Source organism: Solanum stenotomum, chromosome 1, assembly GCF_019186545.1.
Source record: "Solanum stenotomum isolate F172 chromosome 1, ASM1918654v1, whole genome shotgun sequence".
Lineage (NCBI taxonomy): Eukaryota > Viridiplantae > Streptophyta > Magnoliopsida > Solanales > Solanaceae > Solanum > Solanum stenotomum.
Genome location: NC_064282.1, coordinates 80,681,384 through 80,706,722, shown reverse-complemented (window position 1 = coordinate 80,706,722; position 25,339 = coordinate 80,681,384). Strand labels below are relative to the sequence as shown.

Below are 25,339 nucleotides of genomic sequence, written 5' to 3'. Positions count from 1 at the left end.
TTGTTGAGTACCGTGTGGTTTGGTACTCACCCCGTGCTTCTACATTTTTTTGTAGGTTATGAGCCCGGATCTTTATGATACCTTCTATTCTTTTTGTTTTCGAGAATTTTTGTAGAGATTTGTGAGGAAGTTGTTTGTCATCTCAGCGGACCTTTTTACTCCTGTTTATGATTTTGTTTTTACTTAAAAGATAACGTCATTTGAGACTTACGTATTTTCTTTCAATTATATTATTTACATTAGAGGTTTGTGCACGTGACAACCAGGTTTTGGGGATTTAGTTAAGTTGACTTGTTATTCGTATTAGTAATTGCTATTAAACTTGTATTTTTATTTTATTTCCGCACTTTATCGAAATGGTTGGGTTGTAGGCTAACTTGTCTTGGTGGGATAAGATGAGTGCCATCACACCCATTTTTCGGTCGTGACAAAATGGTATCAAAGCCCCAGGTTCATAGGTCTCACGTGTATACAAGCCGAGTCTACATAGAGTCTTAAGGATCGGTACAGAGACGTCTATACTTATCTCTGAGAGGCTATGAAGACTGTTAGGAAACTTCCTTTTGTTCATTCTTTCTCATCATGCTTGGTTACCTTCCGTAGTACTGAGCTATTGTATATTCTTTTGACAGATGATGAGGACTAGAGCTACTATTACTGGTGGTAGAGGAAAGGCACTTCCCTATGCAGTTCCGCTCAAGCTAGGGGTAGGGGTAGAGCCCGAGCTAGAGGTCATACTCGTGGAACGGCACTAGCCAGAGGTTGTGCCCTTGGAGCAACACTAGTGAGGGGCCGTGCTAGAGAGGTCTCTCTAGAGCCTCAGATTGATGACAGAGAGGACCAGGTTCCTCCAGAGACTACAACCACACCTTTGCTTCAGGATACATTATTAAGGGTGTTAAGTGTGCTTGAGAGCTTTACTTAGCGTGGTGGTGTGACTGCCACACCATAGGACTCTTACACTAGAGAGGGGCTCAGTCCCAAGAGCAGCAACAAGCTCCGGTTATTCAAGATGTGGTGGGGAAGCCACCATTGGATCCCATGGTTGAAAATGATCTTGCACCAACAGTTGAGGGTTAAGTTACACCATTGGTTGTTCTGATAGAGGACGAGCAGCGCAAGTATGAGAAATTTTGAAAGATGGACCCACCTCAGTATCAGGGTGGGAAGAGTGAGGTCGCTTATGAGTTTTGACTACATGCCGAGAGTTGCTAGAGGTGGTTAGGTTAGCTAAGCCACATGGGGTTCGATATGCTACCCTCCAACTTCATGGGCCAGCAAAAGAGTGGTGGGGAACTTATTCAGGATCCCTGCCAGTTGGATCTCCTCCAGTGACTTGGGAGATATTTTCTAATGCCTTCCATGACTTTTTTATCCCTTGGAGCGTGAGAGAGGAGAGTCGTTTGAGGTTTGAGAATCTGAGATAGGATGGCTTATCCGTTACAGAGTATGAGGCCCGTTTTTTTCTAGTTGTCTAGGCATGCTTTGGCCATTATTCCAGACAAGACAGAGAGGATTTGTAGATTTGTGAGGAAGCTGACTTTCTCTATCAGATCGACTGTGTTTAGGGCATCTCGAGAAGGGGCTTCCTTTCAATCCATTGTGAGCGCCGCCAAAGAGGCGAAATTGATGAAGAGAAAGGAGTTTGGGGACCCTAAGAGGGCCCATACATCAGTCCAGTTTCATGGTGCCTCATCTAGATGCAGGGGATAACACATAGGGAGTGGTTCCTTTCAGCATCGGGGACCCGTTCATGCATCTATGCCGACATCCGAGGGTGGTCAGATACCTCGGGGTTCTTATAAAGCGGGTCAGGGATTGTACGGCTCACAACAGCGACCTACGGGGCGAGGCAATTATAGTGGGTTTTTAGGGTCCGCACAGCAGTTCTCGGGTCAGAGATTTTCCTTTACTTATGGAGATCCCAATCACATAATGCTACAGTGTACTTCCCAGAGGGGTCGTGGAAGACCCCAACCTAATTCTTCAATTCAGGCTAGATCACCGATACCACAGGGTAGAAGCCGAGGTAGAGTTCAGTCAGGTAGAGGCGATAGAGCTTCTAGTAGTGGTACTACAGCTCAGCAGAGTGGGGGTAGAGATACCACCTAGGCTGGAGGTGGCTGAGGGGGCCACTGTTATGCTTTCCCTGGGAGACCCGAGGCGGAGACTTCTGATGCTGTTATTACATGTATTATCTATTATGCCATCGATCTGCATCTGTATTGTTTGATCCGGGGTCTATATTCTCTTATGTGTCTACCCATTTCACTGCTGAGTTTGATATGATGTGTGATAATATGCATGTACCTATTCGTGTTTCTACACTCGTTGGTGAACCCTTAGTGGTATCGAGTGTATCGATCATGTCTTATTTCTTTGGCGGGGTATGACACTTAGGTAGACTTAATCATTCTGGGGATAATAGACTTTGATGTTATCTTAGGTATGAATTGGCTTTCTCCTTATCATGTTGTTCTTGATTGTAATACTAAGAGTGATCTTAGCAATGCCTGGTGTTTCGAGGGTTGAGTGGAAGGGTGCTAGTGGCTCTTATCCTAGCAAGGTCATCTCTTTTATCCGTGCTCAGAGATTGGTGGAGAGAGGGTGTTTGTCTTACTTAGCTTTTATTCGGGACCCTAGTGTTGAACCCCCTCCCATGGATTCTGTTCCCGTGGTTCAGGAGTTTCTCAATGTATTTCCTTCTAATCTTCCATAAGTTCCTCCCGGTAGGGATATTGATTTTGCTATTGATTTGGAGCTGGGCACTAAGTTCATTTTTATTCCTCCTTACCGTATGGCCCTAGCCGAGTTGAAAGAGTTGAAGGATCAGTTGCGGGATTTATTAAGTACGGGGTGTATTCGCCTTAGTGTGTCACCTTGGGTTGCTCCTGTGTTGTTTGTGAAGAAGAAGGGTGGTACTGTGATGATGTGTATTGATTACAGACAATTAAACAAGGTAACAGTGAAAAATAAGTACCTTCTTTCGCGTATTGATGACTTATGTGATCAGCTACAGGGAGCATCGTTGTTCTCTAAGAAATGATTTGAGGTCCGGGTATCATCAGTTGAAGATTAGGGTATCAGATATCCCTAAGACAGCTTTTCGAACTCGGTATGGGCATTATGAGTTCCTAGTGATGTCCTTTGGGTTGAATAATGCCCCTGCAACATTCATGGAGTTCATGAACGGGGTGTTTCGACTATAGCTTGATTCTTTTGTGATTGCATTCATCGATGACATTTTGGTTTACTCCAGGACTGAGGAGGACCATGTCTGACACTTGAGGATTGTACTTCAGAGATTGAGGGAAGAGAAGTTGTATGCCAAGTTCTCAAAGTGTGAGTTCTGGCTTAATTTTGTGGTATTCTTGGGACACGTGGTGTCCAAGAAGGGTATTAGAGTAGATCCGTCCAAGATTGAGGCAGTTAGAGGCTGGACACGACCTACTTTTCCTACTGAGATTCGGAGTTTTATGGGATTGGCAGGTTATTACCGATGATTTGTTCAGAGTTTCTATACTATTGCAGCTCCATTGACTATATTGACTTGGCAGGGTGTGGGTTTTTAGTGGTCTGATGAGTGTGAGGGGATCTTTCAAAAGCTCAAGACTTTGTGACTTCGGCTCCTGTGTTGACTCTACCTGAGGAGGGTGTAGACTTTATTGTGTATTGTGATGCTTCAAGGGTCAGATTGGGTGGTGTATTTATGCATAAGGGGAAAGTGGTTGCTTATGCTTCTAGGCAGTTAAAGTCCCATGAGAAGAACTACCCTACTCATGATTTGGAGTTGGCGGCTTTGGTATTTGTACTTAAGTTATGGCGTCATTATTTGTACGGGGTGCATTGTGAGATCTTCACTGATCATCATAGTTTTAGTACATCTTTAGTCAGATGGATCTAAACTTAAGGCAATGTAGATGACTTGAGTTGCTGAAGGACTATGATGTGACCATTCTATATCATCCGGGGAAGGCTAATGTTGTGGGCGATGCTCTGAGTAGGAAGACTCCTAGCATGGGGAGTCTTGCATCATTTTTTATTGAGGAGAGATAGTTGGCTAGAGATGTTCATATGTTAGCTAACAGTCTTGTCTGGTTGCAGATTTCAGAGGAGAGTGATGGGATGATTACTTTTATTGAGGCTCGGTCTTCTTTAGTCGAGCAGATCCGTGAGCACCAATTTGATGATGAGAAATTATGTCTTATTCAAGACAAAGTGTTGAGAGGAGAGGCTAAGGAGGATGTCCTTGATTCTGATGGTGTCTTGAGGATCCGAGGCAGGATTTGTGTGCCCAGGACAGGCGAGTTGATTAGATTGATTCTGGAGGAGGCCCATTGTTCTCGATATTCCATCCATCCAGGAGCGGCAAAGATGTATTATGATCTGAGTCAAGCATTATTGGTGGTGTGGGATGAAGTGGGATATTTCAGATTTTGTTTCTAGGTGTTTGACTTGCCAACAGGTCAAGTGTGAGCACTAGCAGCCCAGGGGTGTATCTCAGAGGATACCAATTCCCACTTGGAAGTGGGAGCGTATCACTATGGACTTTGTTGTGGGTTTGCCTTCCACAGTGGCGGTTATGACTCCATTTGGGTTGTTGTTGACAGGCTCACGAAGTCTGCCCACTTCATTCCGATTTGGGTGAAGTATACGACGGAGAAGTTAGCCGAGCTATATATCAGTCAAATTGTACGATTAGATGGAGTCCCGGATTCTATTATATCAAATCGAGGTTCATTATTCAGTTCACATTTTTGGAAAGCCTTACAACATGGTTTGGGTACTCAGTTAGATATGAGTACGACTTTTCGCCCTCAGACAGATGGTCAGTCTGAGCGGATGATTCAGGTGTGGGAAGACATGCTTCGAGCTTGTATGATCGATTTTGGTGCTAGATGGGATCGACATTTTCCCTTAGCAGAGTTTGTGTAACACCCCGTATCCGAAACAGACCAAAAATGTAGATTTTGAAAAGTTGCAGGTGCAACCCACGGTTGCCACCCACTGACCGTAGAATAGACCACGGCCCGTGCTGGTGGTCTGTTGTTCACCACTGCAACCCTTCTCCAAACCCAGCTCAGAAAATTGGCCAAGTTTCGACCCACGGACAGACCCATGGTCCGTAGGCCAGACCACGGTCCATGGTCTGTGTCTATGGATCGAGGCCCCCTTTAGCCAACCTCTGACGTGAACGATGACCGACCAGCATGGACCATTGTTCGATCCACGGTCCGTAGGTCTGATCGTTGGTGAAGGTCAGTAGCCAGTTAGGGGGAAATTGCTGATTAGGTCAACTTCAAATGGTCATCACTCCAGCACAAAAGCAATTATGTGTCCCATGATCTATGATATGATAGATAATTGAATCCTCTTTCCAACTCCACTGAGTTTGCTAAAATCTGACCTCCGAGTAAAATATTATACTCATTTTAGTGAAGCCCTGTTAGGCAGACTTGACTTACGACCCCAATCTATGGACCGTAGGTTGACCTACGGCCCGTAGGTCCCGTCCGTCGGTCACTTCGACAATAGTTAAGGCAGGGGTCTTTTCCTATTTCGTTTAACCCCTAAGCTACGTCGTCTAGACCCTAAATTATGAGGTTTTAGTCAGTTTAAGCCTAGAAACATAACTAGAACTTACCTAAGGCAAATCATTAATCAAAACTTAGAAAAATTAGCGCGTAAGAGGAGAATAGAAGTCAAGAACCCTAGTTCAAGAACGCAACAAGGTTCCATCAGTTCTAGCCCCGAAATCTAAAGACTTCTCTATGGAATTCATCACCAGGTATGTGGTATTTCACTAGTGGGTTCCTTTCACCCTTTAGGTCCCTAGTTTTCAGTCAGTTTATTGATTCCCTTATTATGACTAGACTTAGGGTTTCTTGAATGTTAGAATTATTGGGTTCTTAGCTGTTAGAATGATCCAAATCAGATTAGTATGTTAATATTAAGTTTATTACATGAATTACAGAACCCTAGCTATGTATTTCTTTAGTTCTTGAATTACAAATGCTAGGTCTGATATTTCATTATTCAGTTATACATGCCTCAGTTATTAATGCATCAATATCAGTTTAATTGTTGCATCCTCAGTTTGCATGTTCAGTTTGAGCTATCCAGTAACTTACAAAAATTCAGTCAAAATGTGTAAATTACTTAATCCATTGGGAGTAGCATAATACCAAGTTGGACTAGGGTTCAGCGTACACAAATAGTCCCAGAACTACTAGCCACGTAGATTGTAAGTCCCCTCTGTGGGCATCATTTCAGTGATCACGCCAGCATGCCTCTATACCTCTGGCAGGGTATATTGGGTCCTCTCGATAGGGCGCACACATCAAACTCTACATTTAGCTCATATGATTTTATTATCGGTTATTAGTAGCTCCCACAGTTCAGTTAGACTCCATTGCATTGACCACGTTTCAGTATTCAGTCTTAGCATGTTATAACTTAGTTATTACATTTAGATTAGTCGTGTTCAATTATTCAGCACCTATATCATGTTCATATTATTTCATTGCTTAATTGCTTTGTTCAATTATATGTTATTTCAAGTTTACTCTATCTTGCATGCTCAGTACCTTTCAAGTACTGACGCATACTCTGTGCTATATCTTCTCGTGATGTAGGTTCAGGTTCTCAGCATTCAGATCATGCTTAGATCACTTCCCGATCGTCAGTGCAGCAGTATCAGTGGTGAGTCCTCATTCTTTGAGGACCAATGACATGTTTATCTTTTCAGTACTTTTAGTCCTTTAGTTTCAGTTTTGCTAGATCTAGTTGGGGCATGTCCCAACATTTCTAGTCAGTTTAGAGGCTTATTTCAGACATAGTTAGATTCAACTTAGAATTGAGTTAATATCTTCTTTGTATTAAACTCATCAGTTTTCATATATCTCAGTTATAGTATATGAGTATTCCTCATTTTTTTTTATTTATGATTATAGCTTCCGCATCAGTTTATTATTGAACTTATCCATAGTATTCTCATGATCATGTCGGCAGGGTTAGCTGGGGATCACTTGTGGTCCTAGGTCTCGTGTACGCGTCTCGGGGATAGTCTCGGGGTGTGACAATTTGCCTACAATAACAGTTATCACTCTAGTATTTAGATGGCCCCATTTGAGGTGTTGTATGGCAGACAGTGTAGATCTCCTATCGGTTGGTTTAATTCAGCGAAGATGGACTCTTTGGATACAAACTTGCTTAGAGATGCTATGGAGCAAGTCTATATGATTCAGTATAGACCGTTGACAACCCAGAGTCGACATAAGAGTTATGTAGACTAGAGAATTAGAGCCCTAGTGTTTATGGAGGGCGATCATGTTTGGCTCCGAGTATCACCCATGAAGGGTGTGATGAGGTTCGGAAAGAAGGGCAAACTTAGCCCTAGATTCATTGGACCTTTTGAGATTTTGAGTCGAGTGGGAGAGGTGGCCTATAAGTTGGCCTTGCCACCTAGTTTGTCGGCAGTTCATCCTATTTTCCATGTCTCTATGCTATAGAAGTATATTTCGGATGAATCTCATGTGCTTTCACTCGATTCTGTGGAGCTGGATCCAGACTTGACATTTGAGGAGAAGCCCATAGCTATATTGGATAGGCAGGTTCGAAAGCTTAGAACCAAGGAGATTGCTTCAATGAAGGTGCAGTGGAAGCATCGTTCAGTGGGAGAGGCAACTCGGGAGGCGGAGTCTGACATGCATGCTAAATATCCTCAACTTTTCGAAACTTCAGGTACTTGCTTTTACTTTATGTTCGAGGATGAACATAATTTTTAGTGGTGCATAATGTAATGAACCAGACCCGAAAGGTCATTTTTGATAATTTTGAATAGTCATTTATCTATAGTTAATTAATTTGCGGGTAATTTGTTTATTATTATTAATAATAAGCCAAGTCTGACATATTAAAATGTGTAAATTACATAAATACCATAGTTTTAATATGAAATTACAATCTATCCCTAATAAGTTTCTAATTATATTAATCCCTTAAAACTTAAAAGAACCGAATACAATAATTGAAGCTCGGATACATTAAATATTGTCTCGGATACATTAATATGTAGCTCGAATACAAATAAAACTAGCTCGGATACATAATATGTAGCTCGGATACATAAATACCTGCTCGAATACATTAAACTATAGCTCTGATACATTAAAAACTAGTCAGATACATAATATGTAGCTCAAATATATAATATGTAGCTCGGATACATTAAATACTGGCTTGGATACATTAATATGCAGCTTAGATACATTAAAGAAATATGGGATTTTGGAGATTTTTAAAAGTAATAAGGGATAATGGAAATAAGTGAAACAAAAGGTGTGTATTTTTGTAATTTTTCCTATTAAATTAGGTTAGTAAAAATTATTACTTTTAATACATAGTTGATTTAGAAAAGAAAATAAGAGAAGAAAGAAATTAAGTTGTTCGTGCGGCGAACACGAACAAAGAGATCGGCGCAACCTTCAAGTAAGTAAACTTTATTTTTATAATGGAGTTCAACTCTACACTTACAATCATTAGTTTCCAATTGTTGATTATAGTATTAAATTCAATTGTTATATGAAATTAATTAGAGTAGGTATTGATTTTCTTCATTGATTGACCATTGTAATGATTCATGGAGTTTGGAGCTTAGTGGAGGCAACCAATATTTATTATTATTATATTAGTATAATAGTTTTAAGGAATTGAAGGTTGGCAGTTGTGAAGCCATCTGATGTTGCTGTATCGTTCTTGGCAGCTTTGAATTTTACGGGACAAGAAATAGTGCTAACATTATTATTATTATTATTATTATTTATTATTATTATTATTATTATTATTATTATTATTATTATTATTATATTCTTTTTGTTTGTTATCAATTTTTTAGGGGATTAAGGGAATTAAATTGTTAGGAGTATATATATAATTATTTTCAATACATGCTACGCTACAATTTTAAGTTAGTGTAGGTCACAAAATTTTCGAGGAATTACTATTTGTTGTCAGTGGTTATGGGTTAAGCATAAGATGTAAATTGAGGGTCGAAATATAATATAATTGTCTTTTAAGACAAAATGGTGTTGGAATTGTTTTTTGGTATAAAATTAAGTATTGAGTATATTGTATTACATGAATACCATTAGAATTGTGATATTGGAGAAGTTGAAGCTTAACCCTAGGCTTCAAACTTAGAAACCTATAATAATATGGGTGTTGTTAGTTTCGAAACCTTATTGTGTTTATATACTTGAATAGATTGCATTAATTTGGAAGCTTAACGAAAAGGGAAGGCTCAAGTCCCGGAGTGAATTGTTGATTAATTGAGGCAAGTGGATTTATAAACCCTTGTTAACTGTATGAAATTCATGAGACTTGGTGATGGGTTGACTTGTCCATATTGATTATTTTTAATGATGAAAAGGGGAAATAAAAGGCAATGTGTTTAATTATTGGTGTGTGATGTGTTGAGAACGATTTGAAAGGCTTATTTCATAATTGTTGATGTTGTATCACAATTGTATTGTTGTGAATTGTGCATAGTATGAAAATTGTCATCTCCTCATTTTTTTTGTGAACACGTCATTTGCATTGGTTCTGAGACATGGTTGTGATAAGTGTTCTGTGACAAGAGGATGTACCCTTTCGAGGGACGTATCGTGCGCCGCGATGGATAATATATATCGAGGGACATATCGCGCGCCGTGATGGATACTATATATCGAGGGTTATTTCGCACGCCGCGTTGGATGCATGGTTAAATATGTCTCCCATGGGTCCCTGACTGAGAGACAACAGGTGTGTATCGCTAGGTCAGACATGCATCACTATACTTGACATTGCATTTCATCGCATTGCACATTTTTATCATTGATGAACTTGATCTTGTGTGTTGCTGATATTGTGAGTGCCTTTTGTGGAAGTTGTGAGTGATGAATATTTAGTTTATTGTTGAGGATATGTAATTTGTTAAATTGTTGTTGTTGAGTAGGGTGCTATGTAAACTGTGAACTGTTAGGTTGGACTGGTTTTATGCACGTTGTAGTTGTGGAGGTTCAGATGGGATGTAAGGAGTACCCATATTCTGTTCCCTTAGCTTGTGTTTAGAAGTTTACTTGTTGAGTACCGTGTGGATTGGTACTCACCCCTTGCTTTTACTTTTTTTTGTAGGTTACGAGCCCGGATCTTTGTGATACCTTCTATTCTTTTTGTTTCCGAGGTTTTCTATGAAGATTTGTGAGGTAGCTATTTGTCATCTTAGTGGACCTCCTTACTCCTGTTTATGATTTTGTTTTTACTTGAAAGACAACGTCATTTGAGACTTACGTATTTTCTTTCAATTCTATTATTTACATTAGAGGTTTGTGCATATGACAACCAGGTTTTGGGGATTTAGTTAAGTTGACTTGTTATTCGTATTAGCAATTGCTATTAAACTTCTATTTTTATTTTATTTCCGCACTTTATCGAAATGGTTGGGTTGTAGTTTGACTCGTCTTGGTGGGATAAGACGAGTGCCATCACACCTATTTTTGGGGCGTGAAAAAACCAAACCATCACCTACCTCGAAACCAAGCCTGAATACTCCTAAGACACTTGAGCCTTCCCTTTTCGGAGTCTTGCATCTTGTTCTTGGTCCAAAATAATTAATTAATGCAATGATCAATAAATGAGGCCTAATTTACCCGGTTAATAATCAAACTATCAATCCATGGCCAAACCCAAGATCCTAATACTCAATTAGGACTTTTCCCACCATTAACTTCAGGCCAAAACCCTCCCCAACGATAATTACCCAAGATTCTAAGTTCTAAGAATTAAAATATGGATTAGGGGAGTAATTAACTTACCTTTAGTGCTAAAAATCGTGAAAATCTACTAAGAAACGACTCTGGGTCGTCCCTTAGTTCTTAAGAATGAAGTTTTGTAGAAAATAATGATTTTGGGGTTTTTTCCTGACTTAAATCGCGATTGACCCGCCATGGCAGACCCCATCCCGCCACAGCGGTCCCATTCTGGCGGGATTAATCCCGCCCGATGTTTTGCATGGATACAGAAGCTCGGAATTGGAGTTTCAAACTCCCATTTCACAACACACCTTCAAACCTGGATGCTCTATAACTACCCTTTCACGCCAAGATCAATTTCAGGAGTTCTACTCGTCGGAATTCGATTATGTAAGGCCGTACAGGCTCCTTAACATCTTGACTATCCACTCATGTGATAAAATTTATAATTAAATCCCCCATCCATTACCAGATTGACCTAGACCTCACTTGACTCAGATTTCGTCCAAGTCTTGCTTAGGCTAGAATTTTCCAAGTTACTACTCAGAAGTTTTCTTGCCCAAATTCCTTTCCCATTGGCTTTTCCATAACGACGGGGATAGATCGTTACAATTATTATTCGATTGTATATCTTTAATTATTGTAGACTATAAAAGTTACTACCCCCGTTTCAAAATAATTTGTGTTTTTTATTTTGTTTTAAAATAAGTAGTTTTTCACAAATCAAGAAGAAATTGAAAGTTTTCTTCGTTTTTATCCTTATTTAAATGATTGAAGTTTTAAATAGCCAAGATACCATTATAAAGTTACTTCTTTTTAAGACAATTAAAAAATTGTAATTTATTCTAATTATATTAACGAGCTACTTCTTATTGTAATTAATGATAAATTTTTTTACCATTATCCACGATAATTTATATTTTATTCATTTATTTATAATTATTAAAAATATTTAACAATATTAATTTTGTTTCAAAATATTATATACTACAAGATATGACATACATGTGCAACGTACGTGCGAGAAACTAGTATATACAAAATAACTTAGAATGCCAAAAATCATTAAAAAAAAAAGAAAACAAGAATCAATTAAAAAAAAAGTAAATAACAAAAATTCATATGAAAGAAAACATATCACATCATATCAACGTTATTAATGACTAATAAATATGTTTTTCTTTTAAAATCCATATGCTTGAACAACAATCATTGTGCAAATTATTGAGTGCTTAACTTCGTATAAGGGATGATAAAAGTTGTGGAAGATGACTATAGAAAATTAAAGATAATTAATTTTTTGGCAATTTGTTAGCAAATGTTTCATTTTATTCCTTTATCTATAATAAGTAAAATTATTAATTTACTAATATTAATTTTATTTGTCGACTCTAACAGCATGTAGAAGTGTGTGTCTATGTCATATAAAAACATAAACGGTTAGAGAAAATACATATTTATTATTTAATTATATTCTTAACATACTACACATCGCAAGATTTGACATATACATGTCAAATACTATTAAATAATTTATTTCTATTTCTCTCGATATTTAATATTTGAATCTTTGATATTTACTCTTTTAGACTTGCTTTTATATTTGACCATTTGTTCTGATTTTACTTAGTTTTTTGAATATTAAATATGAATAAAACATGTCTCAAGACTAATGATATATATATATATAAAGAGAACTCTAGGCCCGCCTACGTGTCGCCACCACAAACTAGGATTCCCTTTTAATTTATTTATTTCCAAAACTAGCCTTCCCCTTTTATGAAAAGTTGAGACGTTTATGAAAAAATGTGTGATGAAAAACTGTGACTTTTATGAAAGGTCGTGACCTTTCTGAAGGGTAGAAACTTTTCAAAATAGTTGTGACATTTCTGATAAGGCACAACAAAAAATTTGTTCACACTACCCTTTGTTGTCTATGAATAGAGGGATTTTCTCTTATTTTAAAATAACGAAAATTATGAACTACTTCTTCTTCTTCTACACAATTAAATATTTGTGTACTTTGCTCATGTTGAGTGGCTCACTAACAACATTGTTTTTGTATTAATACACTGGTGAATAGAATCATGTAACGACCTGCTCCCTTCGTTATAGAAAAGCCAACAGGAAAGTTTTTGGGCCGGGAAATTTTTTGATAGTAACTTGAAATTTCCTAGCCTAGTCCAGATTTGGATGAAATTGGAGACAGTAGGGTTTTGAAAAATTTGGCAATAAATGGGAGATCTAATTATGAATTTGATCACATGAGTAGATAGCTAAGACATTAATAAAACCATACGATTTAACGGAATTGAATTCGGGCATGTAGAACTCCTCAAACTGCTTTTATTGTGAACGGGTAGTTTCTGAGTGTCGTGGGTTGAAGGTGTATTGTGAAATCGGGGTTTGAAACTCTAATTACGACATTCTGTCTCCACGCAAGCTGCCACGACAGAATTTATCCTGCTAAGGCAGGGCCACTGTGGTGGGTTGGGGGCCGCCATAGCGGGACAGTCGCGATTTCAGTCGGAAATAAATCGCAAAATGTTATTGTTCTGCAACATTCGATCTTGAGAGCTAAGGAAAGACCCATGGATATTTCTTGAAGGTTTTCCACCACTTCTAGCACCAAATGTAAGGTTTCTACTCCCCGAATCCATGTTTCGATCCGTAGAACTTAGTTTCTCGGGTAATTATCGATGGGGGAGGGTTTTGATCTGGGAATTATGATGGGAAAAAGTCTTAATCTGGGTATAGGGATCAAGGTTTTGACCTAGGGTTGATATTATTGATTATGATCCGGATAATTAAGTCTTGTTTATTAATCCCCGCGTTATATTGATTGTTTGTAGACCAAGAACAAGCGGAAAGAATTTGGAAAGGGAAGAATCAAGTTTCTTAGGGGATTCAAGCTTTGTTCGAGGTAGGTGATAGTTGTGATATCATGTTGGTGTGATGTATGTTAGCAATTACTTTATTATAAAGCATGTATGCATGCAGACGTTGCATTATTGATCACACTAATAGTAAATGAGGATGAATGAATAATTGTATGTCATGAATCATGACTTGATTGTATGATTATGAGAATGCACATTGTGATTGTGATTGTGGCTTGTTGAATGGATCGGGTGTTACGTTCCAACACAGTAACTTGGATCGGGTGCCACGTTCTGGCGCATATATGGGGTCGGGTTTCACATCCAACACACTAACTTGGATCGGGTACCACGTACCGATACACTAATAGTTTGGGTATGAGTTCCATGAGAGGAACATTGACTTGACATGACTGTATATCTTGATATTTGTGAAATTGTACGTTGTTCGTAAGTGATAATTGATATTGTATATGTTCGGTGTATGCATTTTTATTATTGTTGTAATGACTTATATATGTTTCACCTATTAGAATAGCCGCGTGATCCTACCAGTGCATTGTGGTCGTGTACTGATACTGCACTTGCTCTTTATTTGTTGAGTACAGGGCATCTTCAGGCGGCTACTGACAGACCTCGTCTAGAAGATCAGTGATCAATCGAATTCAAGGGTGAGCAAGTTCTTCCAGGCTGCCGTGAGTTCTCTTTTGTTTACGTCCACATCTTTGGACTTAGACTAGTACTTTAGATTTTCTTATGTTTAATTGGATTGTACCCATTTCCTTTAGACTTATGATCGTTGTTAGAGTTTTGGTACATTGACTTTCAGGTCTTAGGCATTATTTCTTCATTTTGTTGTTAGACTTTTGTTGAAGTTTATGGGAATTCTACTTTACTCTTGCATTTAAACCTGCTTTCGTATCTTTAAATGCCCTTAGTTTTGATTAAGTTATTTAGTTTGTTAGTAGTAATGGTTCTCCCATCTTAGGGTTAGTGTGGGTGCCAATCACGTCGGTCTGGGTCGTGACAAAGTTGGTATCAAAACCCTAGGTTCGTTGATCTCGATGTACCAAAATGAGTCTAGTAGACTCTTGCGGAATGGTACAGAGACATCTGTACTTATCTTCAAGAGGTTATAGGACTTTAGGAAATCACTTTGTTACTTTTGTCTTTTTTCGTGCTATAACTTGGTTCCAATTGGTATCTGGTGATCCAAATCGGTATCTAATCTCCTTCACTCTTCTGTCTGCAAATGGTTAACACTATGTTAAACGACGTCAGGCCCGTAGCTCCCGTCAATGTACCAGTTGAGGAATTCGTAGCAAGAGGTCGCGGTCGGGGCAGGGGTAAGGAAAAGCAAGGGGCAAAGTCCGAGGAATGGTAGCACCTGCTAGGGATGGAGCTCCAGTTAAGAATGCTCCCTGGAATGAGAATTCTCCTGCGCATCATAAAGAGATAGAGGAGAATGTTAAGGTTGAGGATGAGGAAAACGTTGGACAAGAGGAAGAAGTGCAGGCTGAGACTACAAGTATTCCTCCCCTAGAACCAGTGTTAGCTCAACAAATTATGTCGTTCCTGAAAGGATTGGTTGCTCCTGGAGTGCTTCTCTCAGTTCAAGCAACTCAAGCTCCCGCCAATCCCCCTATTGCTATCACTGCCCCATAGATGGGTGGAACTGTAGGTACTAATGCTTTCCTCCATCCTTTGTTGGGTCCTGTTATGACTGGTAATGAGCATGGTATGTTGACTAAGTTCTTGAAATTGAAACCGTCTGTGTTTCATGGTTCTGAGAGTGAGGACGCCTATGATTTCATCCTAGATTGTTATGAGAGGCTTCATAAGTTGGGAATTGTCCATCAGCATGGAGTATAGTTTGTAACTTTTCATTTTCAGGGTGAGGCTAAGCAGTGGTTGAGAGCTTATATAGAATGCAGATCTTCAGCTTTAGCCCCACTCACTTAGACCCAGTTTCATGCTCTATTCTTGGAAAAGTATGTGCCCTGGACCTTGAGAAATCGCAAGAAAGACGAGTTCATGGCCTTGGAGCAAGGTGGTATGTCTGTGGCTGCTTATGAGGCTAAGTTCCATGCTTTGTCTAGATATGGTACGCAATTGGTGACTATTGAGGAAGAGAGGATTCGCCTATTTATTCAGGGACTAGATTCTGAGTTACAGGTATTGTTTATTTATTGACCTCTGCGGGAAAAAACTTCAATGAGGTAACATATTTTGTGAAGAAAGTGGAGGAGGTGAGGCGAGACGGTCAATCTAATGCATTGGCTAAGAAAGCCAAGAATTCAGGTAACTTTCAGGGTTCTTACTCCAGAGGTTCAGGGAGGCTGACACTTGCAGCCCGTCCAATTCAGACCGCTATGCCCGCTTCTACATGTAATTACTTGGGAACTCTACCTCAGAATTTGATTCAGGATAGCTAAGGAGTCGCACGTTCGGCGGGCAGCAGGCCATCTTTTGATCGTACTTGTTATATCTATGCAGAACTTAGGAATATAAAGAGAGATTGTCCCCACCCACGCATGATAGGTTTCGCGTAGCAGCAATCTAGGGCAGTGGTACCCGCGGGGAATTGAAATAATGGTTGAGGGCATCCATAAGGTGGGCGAGGAGGAAATTAGCGAGGGTGTGAAGGTTGGGGAAATGCTAAATCAGACAGAGGTATAGTGTAGCGAGGCAGGGAAGTCGCCCGTCAAGATGACAAGGCTTAGTGTTACGACTTTCTAGATAAGAGCGAGGCGGAGTCTTTTGATGCAGTGATCACATGTACTATTCTTGTTTGTGACCGGATGGCTAATGTGTTATTTGATCCGGGTTCTACTTATTCTTATTTGTCCGTGCGATTTGCCTCAGAGTTTGATATGATTTGTGATATACTTGATGCCCTCATCTATGTTTCTACCCTCATTGGAGAGTCTGTCATAGTAACCCATGTCTATTGTGCTTGTCCTATCTTGTTTATGGGTTTCTAGACTTGAGTTGATTTGGTGATTTTGAATATGACTGACTTTGACATAATCTTAGACATGACTTGGTTCCCCCCCCCCCCCTTATTATGCTGTGCTTAATTGTACTACTAAGTCTGTGACTCTAGAAATTTCGGGAAGGGAAAAGTTAGAGTGGGAAGAGGTGTACAAGCCTAAGCAAACTAAGATCATATCCTCTATTCGGGCTAGGAAACTGGTAGAGCAGGGTTGTTTGGCTTATTTGGCTCATATTCGGGATATTGAGGTTGAATCTCCCTCAATTGAGTCTATACTTGTGGTGTCAGAATTTAGAGAAGTGTTTCCTGCTGATTTACCTGGTATGCCTCTGGATAGAGATATATATTTCTGCATTGATTTGGAACCTGATACTCGTCCCATTTTTATCCCTCCATATCGCATGACTCCGGTAGAGTTGAGAGAGCTTAAGGCTCAAATCCAAGAACTACTTGATAAGGGCTGCATCTGTCCTAGTGCTCCCCCGTGGGGGGTGCTCCTATTTTGTTTGTAAGAAAAAAGATGGTAGTATGAGGATGTGTATAGATTACCTGTAGTTGAATAGGGTCACCATTCGAAACAAGTACCCATTGCCTCAAAAAGATGATCTTTTTGACCAATTGTAAGATGCATCAGTTTTCTCTAACATTGATCTAAGGTCTGGTTACCATCAGTTAAAGATTAGGACTGAAGATGTACCTAAGTCAACATTTAGAACCCGCTATAGACAATATGAGTTTCTAGTTATGTCGTTCGGGTTGACAAATGCACCTGCAACTTTCATGAGTTTGATAAATGATCTGTTCAAACCCTTTCTTGATTCGTTTGTGATAGTGTTTATTGATGACATTTTGGTTTATTCGAAAAGTAAGGAAGAACATGTCGACCTTCTTAGTATTGTTTTGGGTGTTCTGGGGAAACAAAAGTTATATGTGAAATTTTCTAAGTGTGAATTTTGGTTGACTTCAATTGCCTTTTTGGGGAATGTAGCTTCATAAGTAGGGGTAATGGTAGATCCCCAAAAGATTGAAACGGTTAAGAATTGGGTTCATCCTAACTCTATGACTGAAGTTAGGAGCTTTGTGAGGCTCCTAGCTACTATCGTCGGTTTGTGAAAAACTTTGCTTCTATTGCCACACATCTGACAAGTTTGACCAAAAAGGAGGTACCTTTTGAATGGACTGAAAAATGCGAGGAGAGCTTTTAAAAGCTCAAGACTCTTTTGACCACCGCACCTATTCTAGCACTACCGGTTGAAGGTAAGGATTTTATAGTTTATTATGATGCTTCACATTCGGGTTTGGGTGCGGTGTTGATGCAGGATAAGAATGTCATAGCTTATGCATCGCGGCAGTTGAAGGTGCATAAGAGAAATTATCCAACCCATGATTTAGAGTTGGCAGCGGTAGTGTTTGCTCTTAAGATCTGGCGACATTACCTCTATGGTGTTAAGTGTGAGGTATTTACTGATCATCGTAGTCTACACATGTTTTCACTCAAAGGGGTCTGAATTTGAGACAACAAAAGTTGATGGAGTTACTCAAGGATTATGATGTGACCATCCAGTATCATCCAGGTAAGGCTAATGTAGTGGAAAATGCGCTAAGTCAGAAAGCGGGGAGTATGGGTAGTTTAGCCTGCTTGAGTATATCCAAACGACCTTTGGCAAATGAAATTCAGACCTTGGAGTCTAAGTTCATGCAATTGGGCATCTCAGAGAAAGGTGGGGTGTTAGCTAGTATTGAAGTAAGGGCCACATTCATGAAGGAGATCAAGGCCAAACAGTTTGAGGATGAGAATTTGAATGAGCTTAGAAAGAAGACAGTGTCTGGCAAGGCACAAGAGACCACTCTTAATGCGGGGGGGCATGCTCAGTTTTAAGGGAAGGATTTGTGTTCCTCGAGTAAATGACTTGATTCAGAATTTGTTGACAGAATCCCATGGTTCGCAATATTCCATTCATCCGGGTGTGACCAAGATGTACCCAGATTTGAAGCAACTTTATTGGTGGCCTGGCATGAAGAAATATATAGCAGAGTTTGTGGCTAAGTGTCAAAATTGCCAACAAGTAAAATATGAGCATCAAAGGCATGAAGGTTTGCTTCAGGGAATGCCAATTTCAGAATGGAAGTGGGAAATGATAGCTATGGATTTCGTGGTTGGTCTTTCCAAGACTTTGGGAAAGTTTGATTCTATTTGGGTAGTGGTTGATAGATTGACTAAGTCAGCCCATTTTATGCCGGTCATAATAGATTAAAATGCTCAACGGTTGGCTATTTGGGTAGTGGTTGATAGATTGACTAAGTCAGCCCATTTTATGCCGGTCATAATAGATTAAAATGCTCAACGGTTGGCTAAAGTTTATGTAAAAGAGATAGTAAGGTTGTCATAATAGATTAAAATGCTCAACAGTTGGCTAAAGTTTATGTAAAAGAGATAGTAAGGTTATACGGGGTTCCCCTTTTTATCATCTCAGACCGTGGTACGCAGTTCACATCTAAGTTTTAGAGGAAATTACATGATGAATTGGGCACATAACTTACTTTTAGTACATCTTTCCATCCGCAAACGAACGGGCAATCTGAGAGGACAATCCAAGTGTTAGAGGACATGTTAGGGGCTACATGATCGACTTTGGAGGACATTGGGATAAGTTCCTACCTTTATATGAGTTCTCTTACAATAAGAATTATCACTCGAGCATAAATATGGCACCGTTTGAGGCACTCTATGGGAGGGGATACAGATCACCCATTGGATGGTTCGAGGTTGGAGATGTGAAACCTTTATGGGTTGATTTAGTAAAGGATGCTCAAGATAAAGTGAGGAGTATTCAAGCTAAGCTTTTAGCAGCCCAAAGTAGACAGAAAAAATATGCAGACCATAAGGTAAGAGACATGACATTTCAGACTGGTGAGAAAGTTCTTCTTAAAGTATCACCCATGAAAAGGGTGATGAGATTCGGCAGGAAGGGCAAGCTAAGTCTGCGATACATTGGTCCCTTTGAGGTTTCGACTGTGTAGGGCCACTGGCTTATAGATTGGCTATACTTCCTAACCTATCGGGTGTTCATCCGGTATTTCATGTGTCCATGTTGAATAAATATCATGGAGATGGGGATTACATCATAAAATGAGACTCAATTGTGTTGGACAAAGGCATTCAGTATGAGGAGGAACCGATTGCAATGCTAGATCGTGATGTCCGGAAGCTGAGGACCAATGCGATTAAGTCTGTGAAAGTTCAATGGAAGCATCGTCCAGTTGAGGAAGCTACTTGGAATACTGAGAAGGACTTGCGAGACAAGTATCCCCAGTTGTTCGTCGATTCAGGTACTACTCCACTCTTACTTTAGCCTATTTTCCTAAGTTGGTCACTCGGGGATGAGTGATGGGTAAATTGGTATCTATTGTAACGACCTGCTCCCGTCGTTATAGAAAAACCAACGGGGAACATATTTTGGTCGAAAAACTTTTTGGTAGTAACTTAAAATTTCCTAGCCTAGTCTAGATTAGGAAAAAATCGGAGTCAGTGAGATCTAGGAAAATTTGACAATAAATGGGAGATCTAATTATTAATTTGATCACATGAGTATATAGATAAGACGTTAAGGAACCCGTACGACTTTATGGAATTGAATTTGGGCAAGTAAAACTCCTGAAACTGATCTTAGCGTGAACGAGTAGTTTCTGAGTGTCATGGGTTGAAGGTGTGTTGTGAAATGGGGGTTTGAGACTCTAATTACAACGTTCTATCTCTGCGCAAGCCGCCGGGGCAGAATTTATCCCGCTAGGGCGAGACCACTGTGGCAGGTTGGGGGCCGCCAGAGTGGGCAAGTCGCAACTTAAGTCGGAAATAAACCCCAAAACGTTATTATTCAACAACATTCGATCTTGAGAGCTAAGGAACAACCCATGGATATTTCTTGAAGGTTTTCCACCTCTTCTATCACCAAAGGTAAGGTTTTTACTCCTCAAATTCATGTTTCGATCTGTAGAACTTAGTTTCTTGGGTAATTATCGATGGGGGAGGATTTTGATATGGGAATTATGGTGGGATAAATCCCTAATCTGGGTATGAGGATCAAGGTTTTGACCTAGGGTTGATATTATTGATTATGATCCGGGTAATTAGGTCTTGTTTATTGATCCTCATGTTATATTGATTGTTTGTAGACCAAGAACAAGCAAAAAAAATCTGGAAAGGGAAGAATCAAGTTTCTTAGGGGATTCAAGCTTTGTTCGAGGTAGGTGATGGTTGTGATTTCATGTTGGTGTGATGTATGTTAGTAATTACTTCATTATAATGCATGTATGCATGCGAACATTGCATTATTGATCACACTAATCGTAAATGAGGATGATTGAATAATTGTATGCCATTAATCATGACTTTGATTGTATGATTATGAGAATGCATTGTGATTGTGATTGTGGCTTGTTGAATGAATCAGGTATTACGTTCCAACACAGTAACTTGGATCGGGTGCCACGTTCTAGCGCATATATAAGATCAGATGTCACGTCCAACACTCTAACTTGGATCGGGTATCACGTACTGGTACACTAATAGTTTGGGTATGGGTTCCATGAGAGGACCATTGACTTGACATGACTGTATATCTTGAGATTTGTGAAATTGTATGTTGTTCGTAAGTGATAATTGATATTGTATATGTTCGGTGTATGCATGTTTATTATTGTTGTAATGACTTATATATGTTTCACCCATTGGGATAGTCGTGTGATCCTACTAGTACACTGTGGTTGTGTACTGATACTACAGTACTTGCTCTTTCTTTGTTGAGTACAGGGCATCTTAGTCTAAAAGATCAATGATCAATCGAATTCAAGGGTGAGCTAGTTTTTCCAGGCTGCCATGAGTTCTCTTTTGTTTACGTCCATATCTTCTGACTTAGACTAGTACTTTAGATTTTCTTATGTTTAATTTGGTTATACCCATTTTCTTTAGACTTATGATCATTGTTAGAGTTTTGGTACATTGTCTTTTAGGTTCTAGGTATTATTTCTGCATTTGGTTGTTAGATTTTTGTTGGAGTTTATGGGAACTCTACTTGACTCTTGCATTTAAACCTGCTTTCGTATCTTTAAATGCCCTTAGTTTTGATTAAATTGTTTAGTTGGTTAGTAGTAATGGTTCTCCCACCGGAGGGTTAGAGTGGGTGCCAATCACGGTGATCTGGGTCGTGACAAAACGTTGGGTATTAGAGGACAATAATTTCTATAAGGGGACATTGTGCATTCAGTGGACTTTATTTTTTTCCTTTCTGTTTCATTCTATTGTTACAAATCTGTATGCTTATGTTATTAAGGATAAATGATAAGATGTTATAATTTTCATTTTCCTTTACATTATAAATGTTCGTTACTACGTAATATTGTATGTAAGATAATATAGTGTTTTAGTTTTAATGACTGATAAGTTTTAAATATTATTTTATAAATTTCATGATATTAAATTCCCGCGCGAGGCGCGGATAGGTTTACTAGTTTTGAAAAAAGAAGAAGCTTATATACAATTATAAATTATAACATAACTGAAGTTAAAAAAACGACTAAAAATATTATGCATATATCTCCTTATATTTAATCATTGAATATTTTATTTTTAAATATTTGATGATTTTCTATCATTTTAATATATAAAAGAGAATCCTAGGCCCGCCTACGTGACGCCACCACAAACCAGGATTATCTTTTAATTTATTTATTTTCAAAACTAGCCTTTCTCTTTCATGAAAAAATGTGACTTTTATGTAAAGTTGTGACTTTCATGAAAAGTTGCGACTTTTATAAACTGTTGTGATTTTTATGAAAAGTTGTGACTTTTATGAAAAGTTCTGACTTTTATGAAAAATTGTGACTATGAAAGGTCGCGACCTTTCTGAAGGGTTGAAACTTTTCAAAATAGTTGTGATATTTCCGATACGGCACAATAAATATTTGTTCACATTACCCTATAAATAGAGAGATTTCCTCTCATTTTAAAACAACGAAAATTATGAACTATTTCTTCTTCTTCAATACAATTAAATATTTGTGTACTTTGCTCCTGTTGGGTGCCTCACTGACACCATTATTTTTGTATCAATACACTGGTGAATATAATCGTTCTATCCTGAGAGAATCTATTCCTTTAAACATCGGGTACTAGAGGGGAATAATTTCCATAAGGGGACATTGTGCATACAGTGGGCTTGATTTTTTCCTTTCTGTTTCATTCTATTGTTACAGATCTTGGTATGTTTTTTTACAGTCATTAAATTTATGCTTATGTTATTAAGGATAAATGATAAGATGTTATAATTTTCATTTTCCTTTATATTATTAATGTTCGTTACTACGTAAACTTGTATGTAAGATAATATAGTGTTTAAGTTTTAATGACTGATAGGTTTTAAATATTATTTTATAAATTCCGTGATATTAAATTCCCGCGCTTCGCGCGGATAATTTTACTAGTTTTGAAAAAAAAGAAGAAGCTTATATACAAATATAAATTATAACATAACTGAAGTAAAAAAAAACTATTAAAAATATTATGCATACATCTCATTATATTTGTAACACCCCGCAACTAGAAAGAGCTATAATTAGAAAGAGTCATTTCAGGAAAAAATGAAAAAATCTGGAAATTTGACAAATTAAGTTAAGTATGAATTTGGGTCAACTTCAAATGACCATAACTCCTAGCTCAAGATGAGTTAGGTGTTCTACAAGATACCGTAGGAAAGATATTTGAATTATCTTTCCAACTCCAACGAGTTTGTGCGATTTTGAGTTCGTATGAGGGAGATATGCCAGTTTGAAGTTGGGTTGTCTAGATAAGGAAAGTCAAAACCGAATTTTAGAAGGGTATTATGGACTTTTCACTACCCAATTAAATTATTTCATTTTTGGTAATTACTTAGGGGTCTAAACTGAATTTGGTCAGTTTATGCACTGAAGGATTTCACTCTAGGGTTTTTAGAGAAAGAACGCAAGAGGAGAAAAGAGGAGAAAGAGCCAAAGTTCGTCGTTCTTGAGGTTTTTGCTTCTGGATTTTACCAAGGGTTGATCCCTATGAGGTATGTGAGATCACAAAGCGATGGGTTAGTTCACCCACGAGCCAATCATAATTTATTTCAGCGAATTTAGATTTTTGAAGATTTAGAAATTGAGTTCTTGATGGATTTGTTTGAAGTTTCTATTGGGTTCTTGATTCTTGGAGTTGTTGAGGAGTTCTTGATTTTGATTCATGAAATTAGGTGTCGTTTTCAATAGATTCTTGCATATTTTGATTATGTAGTCGAATCTAAGTGTTTGGGGAAAGACCCAATTGAGTTTAAAGGGTTTATAGTTGAAACACGGGAAAGAAAAATCGTCAAACACCTGGACAGAGAGGTGGGGCGCCGCGCCACTTAGAGCTTCCGACAAAATTCTCTAAAGTTTTGACCCTGGGGCACCGTGCCAGCCAGCGCACCCCATCTTCAGTTATGAAGTTTTGGGTCTGGCGCCCCGCGCCACTCAGACCGACAGGGACGCCAGGTCTTCTACTTCTTTACGTACTGGTTCCCTTGAAACGTACCTATGTTTTCTAGTTGATTCCTATACTCTAAGGTATGTCTAAACAACATGAAATCATCTATAAATGAGATCATGAGACTTGAATCCATAATTTAATTCAAGGAAAGTTAAGAGTCAAGTCAAGAGAAGTTCATAGAGTTTTCCAAAAGTCTTTTACAAATGTTTTAACTTTGTTTTAAGACTTGAGTAAAGAGTAAATGTTGAAGTTCATTTCTTCAAAAGAGTATATCGGGACTATGTATTCCCAAAGAGCAAATGTTTTCACATTTAAACAAGAACGGAAACTGAGATTTCCAAAGAGCCTTTGAGCTAGTTTTCAATAAAGACTAAAATGCTTTCACAATTAAGCAAGAGAGGAAACTTTGATTTCCAAGAGAGCCTTTGAGCTAAGTTTTGAGCAATTATGTCAAACCACAGAGTTATGATTTTAAACACATGAGCTAGTTATATTTTGGGAATATTATTGAGCACCGATATAGGGGAGAGTTTAGACAACTCAGAGCCCCCATAAACCATGTAGCGAACATCGGTAGAAAAGGGTCATACTTTTTAGATGATTCCTTAGTGCTTTTTAGCATAGACTAGTGGATCCACTTAGTAGTCAGGTTCCATACCCTCGGCAAGGTATAATACGGCCCTGGCAGCGTGAGGCAAAATACAGTATCATCATAATAGCTCTTAAGTGATGGTTGTCGATTAGAGAAACTCCCATAACAATATTTTGTGTTTTTATATGCATTTCAGAGTTTACATTGTATCTTTGCATACATACAGAGTTAATATTGTATTTCTAAAATACACAGAGTTGTTATCCATGTTTTAAAAAGTTTTTCTTTATATTGCACTTGTTTATACTGCTTTATATTGGAAATGAGTTCAGTTCACTTAAGTTGAGTTGAGACCAGTTTTGTTCTTTCGGTTCCTTTGAAGCTTATGTCTTGTTTTGGAATTTCCCTCGCATGCTCGTACATTCAATGTACTGATGTCATTTGGTCTGCATCTTTTAATGATGCAGATATAGGTAATCAGGATCAGCATCCAGCGCACCATTGATTCTAGTTGAGCTTCAGAGTTGTTGGTGAGCCTCC

At 38.6% G+C, this 25,339-nt stretch overlaps 2 pseudogenes; both read left to right on the top strand.

The window, feature by feature from the left end:
• Positions 1-1,629: 1,629 nt before the first annotated feature.
• LOC125841411 (uncharacterized) lies at positions 1,630-7,787 on the top strand (annotated as a pseudogene).
• A 5,705-nt stretch (positions 7,788-13,492) lies between these two features.
• On the top strand, positions 13,493-20,020 carry LOC125857320 (uncharacterized; annotated as a pseudogene).
• The last annotated feature ends 5,319 nt before the right edge of the window (positions 20,021-25,339 follow it).